This window comes from Acanthaster planci, linkage group LG02 (genome assembly GCF_054643075.1).
Source record: "Acanthaster planci isolate LZ-2023a linkage group LG02, COTS_SCS, whole genome shotgun sequence".
Classification (NCBI taxonomy): domain Eukaryota; kingdom Metazoa; phylum Echinodermata; class Asteroidea; order Valvatida; family Acanthasteridae; genus Acanthaster; species Acanthaster planci.
The window spans coordinates 25,033,483-25,044,506 of record NC_141778.1 but is presented as its reverse complement, the minus strand read 5'-3'; positions in this window follow the sequence as shown (position 1 = coordinate 25,044,506).

The window sequence follows — 11,024 nt, the reverse complement described above, 5'->3', positions numbered from 1 at the left end:
TTAAGGGAAGGTACGTAATACATAAAATGTCTTGATAAACACAACGCCAAAGGAACACTCACTGATTACTTATAAAGGAAAAAAATACCTCACAACCCGTCACCTAAAATCAATATTCCTCGGACCAACAAATAACTAAAATCGTTTACGAAGATAAAACTTGAATCAACCGATAGAAGAATATGAACCATTTCAGATACCAACACGATATCTAAATCAGGACAATGTCCAGACATTTTAGGCTCAAACAAAGAGACGTATCTTTTGGCTGGAAGGAGTGCAGTTATGTGTGCCCAAATTCAAAATCGCAGAAAAATATAAAGCAGAAGGACAACAACTCCATATTCCTTCAGCGGATTATTCCCTAACAAAAGCAGCAGCGTGACAACAACTCTCGCATATGTTTTCCTCACTGAAGCAAATTTCGAACTGAAACTTAAATCAAGGGCTAGAAGAAAATGTACCATCTCAAATGACACCACGATTGCCAAATTCGGAAAATATCAGACATTTTAGGCTTGAGCGTATGGAGACTTCTGTGGGCGGAAAGAGGCCTGGTTACGTGTGGGCAAACGAACTCTCGCGAGAAATACACCGCAAAGGGACAACTCTGGACTTTCCCCCGATATTTCCCGAACTAAATCATAATGGATTTGAAAAATCTCGGAATGGATATGCGAACAGGCGTCCTTTCAGATTAAACCACGACTGCCAGATTTGAACAATGTCCAGTCTTTTAAAGCTCTGATTTATTGACGGGTTTTATCACAGAAAGAGGTCAAATTTCGTGTGGACAGTGGCAGATTCGATGAAGAATACACATCAGTGGGACAGCAACTCTAGAAGTCTTTCACTAACGGAAGCAAATATGGATATAAAACCTACATCAACGGTTAGAGGAATATATTCTCGTTAAGATGACACCACAATTAAAAGATTTGGACAATTTTCAGACTCTTTATGCTGGAATATAGGGAGGCAACTTTCAGCAGGAAGCTAAAATATAATGTGTGCATGAAGGCCGAATCGAAAAATAATACAGAAGTGGGACGATAACTCTCAACTACTTGGGCGGGTATTTCCCTAACTGAAGCAAATATGGATATGAAGCTTAGAACATATTTTCTTTAAGATGACACTGTAAGGTGATGATGGCTTTAAGATGGAATGATTGTACAATTTCTAGACTTTTTATGCTCGAATATATCGAGGCAACTTTCAGCCAGAAGCTACAACGTGTGCTAGGAAGGCAGAGTCGCAAAATCTTACAGCAGTGGGACGAAAACTATCAAATACTCAGGCGAGTATGTCCTTAACTGAAGCAAATTTGGATACGAAACTTACATGAATGGTTTGACCAATATATTCTCTTTAAGATGACACCACGATTGAAAGATTTGGACAATTTTCAGACTTTTTAGGCTTCAATATAGGGAGGCAATTTCGGTCATGAAGCAAAAATGAAATGAACGGAGAAAGGCAGAGTCGCAAAATAACAAAGCAATTGGACAACAACTCTCAAGTTCCTCGACAAATAATGCCCTAACTCAAGATAATATGAATATGAAACTTACATCAATACTTAGAAGAACATATTCCCGTTAAGATGACACCACGATGGGAAGATTTGGATAATTTGATGATTTTTTATGCTGGAATATAGGGAGGCAATTTTCAGCCGGAAGCTACAATATAATGTGTGCACAAAGGCCGAATCGCAAAATCTTACAGCAAGGGACGACAACTCACAAGTACTTCGGCGGGTATTTGACTCACTGAAGCTAATATGAATACTAAACTTACATCAATAGTTACAGGAATATAATATCTCTAATATGACACCACGAATGCTAGAATATATCCAGGCAACTTTCAGCGGTAAGCTACAATACAACGTGTGCAGAAGGCAGAATCGCAAAATCTTACAGCAGTGGGACGAAAACTCTGAAATACTTAGGCGGGTATTTCCCTCACTGAAGCAACTATGGATATGAAACGTACATCAATGGTTAGAGAAATATATTTTCTTTAAGATGACACCATGATTGAAGGACTTGGACAATTTTCAGACTTTTTAGGCCGGAATATATGGAGGCAACCTTCAGCGGGAAGCCACAATATAATGTGTGCACGAAGGCCGAATCGGAAAATCTTACAGCAGTGGGACGACAACTCTAAACTACTTCCGGGGGTATTTCTCTAACTGAAGCAAAAATGGATACGAAAATTACAACAATGGTTAAAGAAATATATTCTCTAGAAGATGACACCACGATTGAAAGATTTGGACAATATTCAGACTTTTGAGGCTTCAATGTAGGAAGGCAACGTCGGTCATGAAGCGAAAATGTAATGAGTGGAGAAATGCAGAGTTGCAAAATAACAAAGCAGTTGGACAACAACTCTTAACTTCTTCGACGAATATTGCGCTCACTAAAGCAAACATGGATATGAAACTTACATCAATAGTTAGAAGAACATATTCTCTTTCAGATGACACCACGATGGGAAGAATTGGACAATTTCCAGACTTTGTAAGCTCCAATGTAGGGAAGTAACATTCTGCATGAAGCAAAAAATGTAATGAATCGAGAAAGGCAGAGTCGCAAAATAACAAGGCAAATATACAACAACTTTCAACTATTTATACGAATATTGCACTCACTAAAGTAAATATGAATACTAAACTTACATCAATAGGTAGAGGAAGCTATTCTCTTTAAGATGACACCACGATTAAAAGATTTGGACAATTGCAAACTTTTTTTTATGCTGGAATATAGGGAGGCAACTTTCAGCGGGAAGCTACAATATAATGTGTGCGCGAAGGCCAAATCGCAAAATCTTACAACAGTGGGACGACAACTCTCAATTACGTCGGCGGGTATTTCCCTCACTAAAGCAATTATGGATATGAAAGTGACATCCATAGTTAGGTAAAGATATTCTCTTTAAGATGACACCACGATAGGAAGATTTGGACCATTTTCAGACTTTTTATGCTGGAATATAGGGAGATAACTTTCAGCGTGAAGCTACAATATAATGTGTACACGAAAGCCAAATCGCAAAATCTTACAGCACTCGGACGACAACTCTCAATTACGTCGGCAGGTATTTCCCTCACTGAAGCAAATATTGATATGAAAGTTACATCAATAGTTGATTGACCACGATTAAATGACGTGGACAATTTTCAGACTCTTTAGGCTCGAATATAGGGAGCCAACTCTCAGCGGGAAGCTATAGAATAATGTTTGCACGAAGGCCGAATCGCAAAACAATTAAGCAGAGTGACAACAACTGTTAACTCCTACCACGAATATGCTCTCACTCAAGCAGATATGAATATGAAACTTACATCAATAGTTCTCTTTAAGATGACACCACGATGGGAAGATTTGGACAATTTTCAGACTTTTTAAGATTCAATGTAAGGAGGCAACTTCGGTCATGAAGCAAAAATGTAATAAGTGGAGAAAGGCAGAGTTGCAAAATAACAAAGCAGTTGGACAACAAATCTTAACTTCTTCGACGAATATTACGCTCACTCAAGCAAATATGAATATGAAACTTACATCAATAGTTAGAGGAACATATTGTCTTTTAGATGACACTACGATTAAAAGATTTGGACATTTTGCAGACTTTTTTCGCTCGAAGATAGGGAGGCAAGATTCAGCGGAACGCTACAATTTAATGTGTTCAGGAAGGCCGAATCGCAAAATCTTACAGTACTGGGACGACAACTCTAAAGTACTTGGGAGGTATTTCCCTCACTGAAGCAAATATGGATATGAAAGTTACATCAATAGTTAGATAAAGATATTCTATTTTAGATGACACCACGATTAAAAGATTTGGACAATTTTCAGACTTTTGAAGCTGGAATATAGGGAGGTAACTTTCAGCGGGAAGCTACGATATAATGTGTGCATGAAGGCCGAATCACAAAATCTTACAGCAGAGGGACGACAACTCTCAACTACTTCGGTGGGTATTTCCCCAAATGAAGCATATATGAATATTAAACCTACATCTATAGTTAGAGGAAGATTTTCCCTTAAAAATGACACTAAAATTAAAAGACTTGGACAATTTTCAGACTTTTCAGGCTCGAATATAGGGAGCCAACTTTCAGCGGGAAGCTACAGTATAATGTGTGCGCGAAGGCCGAATCGCAAAATCTTACAGCAGTGGGACGACAACTCTCAATTACGTCAGCGGGTATTTCCCTCACTAAAGCAATTATGGATATGAAAGTGACATCCATAGTTAGGTAAAGATATTCTCTTTAAGATGACACCATGATTAAAAAATTTGGACCATTTTCAGACTTTTTATGCTGGAATATAGGGAGGCAACTTTCAGCCGGAAGCTACAATATAATGTGTGCACGAAAGCCGAATCACAAAATCTTACAGCACTGGGACGACAACTCTCAAGTACTTCGGCAGGTATTTCCCTCACTGAAGCAAATATGGATATGAAAGTTACATCAATAGTTGGTTAAAGATATTCTCTTTAAGATGACACCACGATTAAAAGACGTGGACAATTTTCAGACTCTTTAGGCTCGAATATAGGGAGGCAACTTTTAGCGGGAAGCTATAGAATAATGTTTGCACGAAGGCCGAATCACAAAACAATTAAGCAGAGTGACAACAACTGTTAACTCCTACCACGAATATGCTCTCACTCAAGCAGATATGAATATGAAACTTACATCAATAGTTAGAGAAATATGTTCTCTTTAAGATGACACCACGATGGGAAGATTTGGACAATTTTCAGACTTTTTAAGATTCAATGTAAGGAGGCAACTTCGGTCATGAAGCAAAAATGTAATAAGTGGAGAAAGGCAGAGTTGCAAAATAACAAAGCAGTTGGACAACAAATCTTAACTTCTTCGACGAATATTACGCTCACTCAAGCAAATATGAATATGAAACTTACATCAATAGTTAGAAGAACATATTGTCTTTTAGATGACACTACGATTAAAAGATTTGGACATTTTGCAGACTTTTTTCGCTCGAAGATAGGGAGGCAAGATTCAGCGGAACGCTACAATTTAATGTGTTCAGGAAGGCCGAATCGCAAAATCTTACAGTACTGGGACGACAACTCTCAAGTACTTGGGAGGTATTTCCCTCACTGAAGCAAATATGGATATGAAAGTTACATCAATAGTTAGATAAAGATATTCTATTTTAGATGACACCACGATTAAAAGATTTGGACAATTTTCAGACTTTTGAAGCTGGAATATAGGGAGGTAACTTTCAGCGGGAAGCTACGATATAATGTGTGCATGAAGGCCGAATCACAAAATCTTACAGCAGAGGGACGACAACTCTCAACTACTTCGGTGGGTATTTCCCCAAATGAAGCATATATGAATATTAAACCTACATCTATAGTTAGAGGAAGATTTTCCCTTAAAAATGACACTAAAATTAAAAGACTTGGACAATTTTCAGACTTTTCAGGCTCGAATATAGGGAGCCAACTTTCAGCGGGAAGCTACAGTATAATGTGTGCGCGAAGGCCGAATCGCAAAATCTTACAGCAGTGGGACGACAACTCTCAATTACGTCAGCGGGTATTTCCCTCACTAAAGCAATTATGGATATGAAAGTGACATCCATAGTTAGGTAAAGATATTCTCTTTAAGATGACACCATGATTAAAAAATTTGGACCATTTTCAGACTTTTTATGCTGGAATATAGGGAGGCAACTTTCAGCCGGAAGCTACAATATAATGTGTGCACGAAAGCCGAATCACAAAATCTTACAGCACTGGGACGACAACTCTCAAGTACTTCGGCAGGTATTTCCCTCACTGAAGCAAATATGGATATGAAAGTTACATCAATAGTTGGTTAAAGATATTCTCTTTAAGATGACACCACGATTAAAAGACGTGGACAATTTTCAGACTCTTTAGGCTCGAATATAGGGAGGCAACTTTCAGCGGGAAGCTATAGAATAATGTTTGCACGAAGGCCGAATCACAAAACAATTAAGCAGAGTGACAACAACTGTTAACTACTACCACGAATATTGCTCTAACTCAAGCAGATATGAATATGAAACTTACATCAATAGTTAGAGAAATATGTTCTCTTTAAGATGACACCACGATGGGAAGATTTGGACAATTTTCAGACGTTTTAGGCTTCAATGTAAGGAGGCAACTTTGGTCATGAAGCAAAAATGTAATGAGTGAAGAAAGGCAGAGTTGGAAAATAACAAAGCAGTTGGACAACAAATGTTAACTTCTTCGACGAATATTGCGCTTACTCAAGCAAATATGGATATGAAACTTCCATCAATAGTTAGAAGAACATCTCGTCTTTTAGATGACACTACGATTAAAAGATTTGGACAATTTTCAGACTTTTTCACTCGAAGATAGGGAGGCAAGATTCAGCGGAAAGCTACAATATAATGTGTTCAGGAAGGCCGAATCGCAAAATCTTACAGCAGTGGGACGACAACTTTCAACTACTTGGGCAGGTATTTCCTTCAATGAAACAAATATGGATATGAAAATTACACCAATAGATATAGGAACATATTTGCTTGAAGATGAAACCACAATGGAAATATTTGGACAACTTTCAGAATTTTTAGGCTCCAATGTAGGGAAGTAACTTTCCGCCTGAAGCAAAAGTATAACTAGATAGAAGTGTTTGTAAACAAGTACAAACACGGGGCTGTTTCGGGACTGTTTTACCAACAAAATAAGTATTGGCAAATGTGATGAAAAAACCTGGCATTAAGAAACTATCAGAGAGTAAAAATGAACGATTTAGTGTTGTGGACGTGGTATATACCCTGAAAAAGTTTAATTTATAATCAATTTCAACCAATGCAATTGGATGTCCACTTCAGAAGATAATCTTATATGACTTGTCACGTGATATTATTCTCACAGTTGAGGGTTTGCTTTGTACTTGTGGAGCTTCTAACAATAGCTTAAAAATTATCATACTTCCTTAAAGACCACATATACGGCTTCTTTGACTGTTGACGTCATCACGAGTGGAAGTCACGTGACTTGTCACCAGATGAGGTCAGAATCAAATCAGATCAATTTGGGTCTACAACACTTCCCTTTCCAGCCACACACAAAGTTTCAACCGCATCGGACATGCACCTTTTGAGGTATAGTGGCTTGAAGAGTTTCCCCTTTAATGTCACGTGACTTGTCTCCTGATGATGTCATCATCACATGAGGTCAACATTCCTCTAAAGCACCCCTTTCTCAAGATATCTGCAAGATTTGAACACGATGGTCTAGTACATCAGGAGATATAGGGCCTTAAAGAGTTTATTCCCGTTGACATCGGTCTGCGAACCCCGCCTCACTTGCATAATAATAAATATTCATTGCACACTAAAAACCAAACAATCTTTGATAATATCTAACATAAGAGTAATTGATTGCACATTTCACATTTTCTGTGTACAAAATATAAGAACAAAGATTGCAAGACCACTAGAGATGACATCTGTTGCACTATCCTGAACATTTGGGCGCAAAAATGAATTTCACTTTGATAACTGTGACTAGACGTTGTACTGTACGATATACACTTCGAAACTACTCTGCTATTCTTTGGTAAATGACGCCACGCTGAATCTGCAAGTTAAGGGTCTGATGCTGTCATTGACTTCATCACCCGTCCTGTTTGGGGTTCAGGACTTAATACGTCCCCACGCAGATCATCGGGTGCCATGGCCCTTTTTAATCAACGTAAAAGTAGAATCCAGGCAAAATTAAGAACTTATTGTTAAGGACGATTTGGGCAATATCCAGAATTTTTAGGCTTCAATGTAGGGAAGTAACTTTCCGCATGAAGCACAAGTATAATGAGTGAAGAAAGGTAGAGTCGCAAAATAATAAAGCAGTGGGACAACAACTTTCAACTACAAGGACGAATACTGCTCTAAATCAAGCAAAAAAGGAATATCAGACTTAAATCAATAGTTAGAGGAAAATATTCTCTTTAAGGTGACACCACGATTAAAAGATTTGGACAATTTTCAGACTTTTTTTCGCTCAAATATAGGGCGGCAACTTTCAGGGGGAAGATACAATATAAAGTGTGCACGAGGCGGAGTCGCAAAATCTTACTCCAAGGGGACGACAACTCTAAACTACTTCCGCGGGTATTTCCCTTACTGAAGCAAATATGAATACTAAACTTACATCAATAGATAGAGGAAGATATTCTCTTCAAGATGACACCACGATTAAAAGATAATAAGTGAAGAAAGGCAGAGTTGCAAAATAACAAAGCAGTTGGACAACAAATGTTAACTTCTTCGACGAATATTGCGCTTACTCAAGCAAATATGAGTATGAAACTTCCATCAATAGTTAGAAGAACATATCGTCTTTTAGATGACACTACGATTAAAGGATTTGGACAATTTTCAGACTTTTGAAGCTGGAATATAGGGAGGCAACTTTCAGCGGGAAGCTACAATATATTGTGTGCACGAAAGCCGAATCGCAAAATCTTTCAGCAGTGGGACAACCACTCTCAACTTCTTCCGCGGGTACTTCTCTAACTGATGCAAATATGAATATGAAACTTACATCAATAGTTAGAGGAAAATGATCCCTTTCAAATGACACCGTGATTCAAAGATTTGGACAATTTTCAGACTTGTTATGCTAGAATGTAGGGAGGCAACTTTCAACAGGAAGCTACAATATAATGTGTGCACCAAGGCCAAATCGCAAAATCTTACAGCAGTGGGACAACAACTCTCAACTACTTGGGCGGAAATTTCCCTCTCCGAAGCAAATATGAATACTAAACTTACAACAATGGTTAGAGGAACATGTTCTCTTTAAGATGACACCACGATTGAAAGATTTGGACAATTTTCAGACTTTGTAGGCTTTAACGTAGGGAGGCAACGTCGCGCATACAGCAAAAAATGTAATGAGTGGAGAAAGGCAAAGTCGCAAAATAACAAGGCAAATAGACAAAAACTCTCAACTACTTGGGCGGGTATTTCACTTACCACAGCAAATATGAATACTAAACTTACATCAATAGTTGGAAGAACATATTCTCTATAAGATGACACCACGATGGGAAGATTTGGACAATTTTCAGACTTTTAATGCAGGAAAATAGGGAGCCAACTTTCAGCAGGAAGCTACAATTTAATGTGTGCACAAAGGCCGAGTCGCAAAATCTTACAGCAGTGGGACAACAACTCTCAACTACTTGGGCGGGAAATTCCCTCCCCGAAGTAAATATGAATACTAAACTTACATCAATAGTTAGAGGAACATATTCTCTTTAAGATGACACCACGATGGGAAGATTTGGACAATTTTCAGACTTTTTTATGCTGGAATATAGGGAGGCAACTTTCAGCGGAAAGCTACAATATAATGTGTGCGCAAAGGCCGAATCGCAAAATCTTACAGCAGTAGGACAACAACTCTCAACTACTTGGGCGGGAAATTCCCTCCCCGAAGTAAATATGAATAGTAAACTTAAATCAATAGTTAGAGGAACATATTCTCTTAAAGGTGACACCACAATTAGAAGACTTGGACAATTTTCAGACTTTTTAGGCTTCAACGTAGGGAGGCAACGTCGCGCATAAAGCAAAAATGTAATGAGTGGAGAAAGGCAAAGTCGCAAAATAACAAGGCAAATAGACAACAACTCTCAACTTCTTAAACGAATATTGCACTCACTCAAGCAAATATGAATATGAAACTTACATCAATAGTTAGAGCAACATATTCCCTTTTAAGGACACAGAAATTCAAAGATTTGGACAATTTTCAGAGTTTTATGCTGGAATATAGGGAGGCAACTTTCAGCGGGAAGCTACAATATAATGTGTGCACGAAAGCCGATTCGCAAAATCTTTCAGCAGTTTGACAACAACTCTAAACTGTTTCCGCGGGTATTTCCCTCACTAAAGCAAACGTGAATACTAAACTTAAATCAATACTTAGAGGAACATATTTTCTTGAAAATGACACCACAATTAAAAGACTTGGACAATTTTCAGACTTTTTAGGGTTCAACGTAGGGAGGCAACGTCGCGCATAAAGCAAAAATGTAATGAGTGGAGAAAGGCAAAGACGCAAAATAACAAGGCAAATAGACAACAACTCTCAACTTCTTAAACGAATATTGCGCTCACTCAAGCAAATATGAATATGAAACTTACATCAATAGTTAGAGCAACATATTCCCTTTCAAATGACACCACGATTCAAATATTTTGACAATTTTCAGACTTTTTATGCTGGAAAATAGGGAGGCAACTTTCAGCGGAAAGCTACAATATAATGTGTGCACGATGGGCGAATCGCAAATTCTTACAGCAGTGGGACGACAACTTTCAAGTACTTCCACGGGTACTTCTCTAACTGATACAAATATGGATATGAAACTTACAACAAGGGTTAGAGGAACATATTCTCTTTAAGATGACACCACGATTAAAAGATTTGGACAATTTTCAGACTTTTGAAGCTGGAATATAAGGAGGTAACTTTCATCGGGAAGGTGCGATATAATGTGTGTATAAAGGCCGAATGACAAAATAATACAGCAGAGGGACGACAACTCTTAACTACTTCGGTGGGTATTTCCCCAAATGAAGCATATATGAATATTAAACCTACATCTATAGTTAGAGGAATATATTCCCTTTAAAATGACACTAAAATTAAAAGACTTGGACAATTTTCAGACTTTTCAGGCTCGAAAATAGGAAGCCAACTTTCAGCGGGAAGCTACAGTATAAAGTTTGCACGAAGGCCGAATCGCAAAACAATAAAGCAGAGGGACAACAACTGTTAACTACTACCACGAATATTGCTCTCACTCAAGCAGATATGAATATGAAACTTACATCAATAGTTAGAGGAATATATTTTCTTTAAGATGACACCACGATGGGAAGATTTGGACAATTTCCAGACTTTTTAGGCTTCAATGTAAGGAGGCAACTTCGGTCATG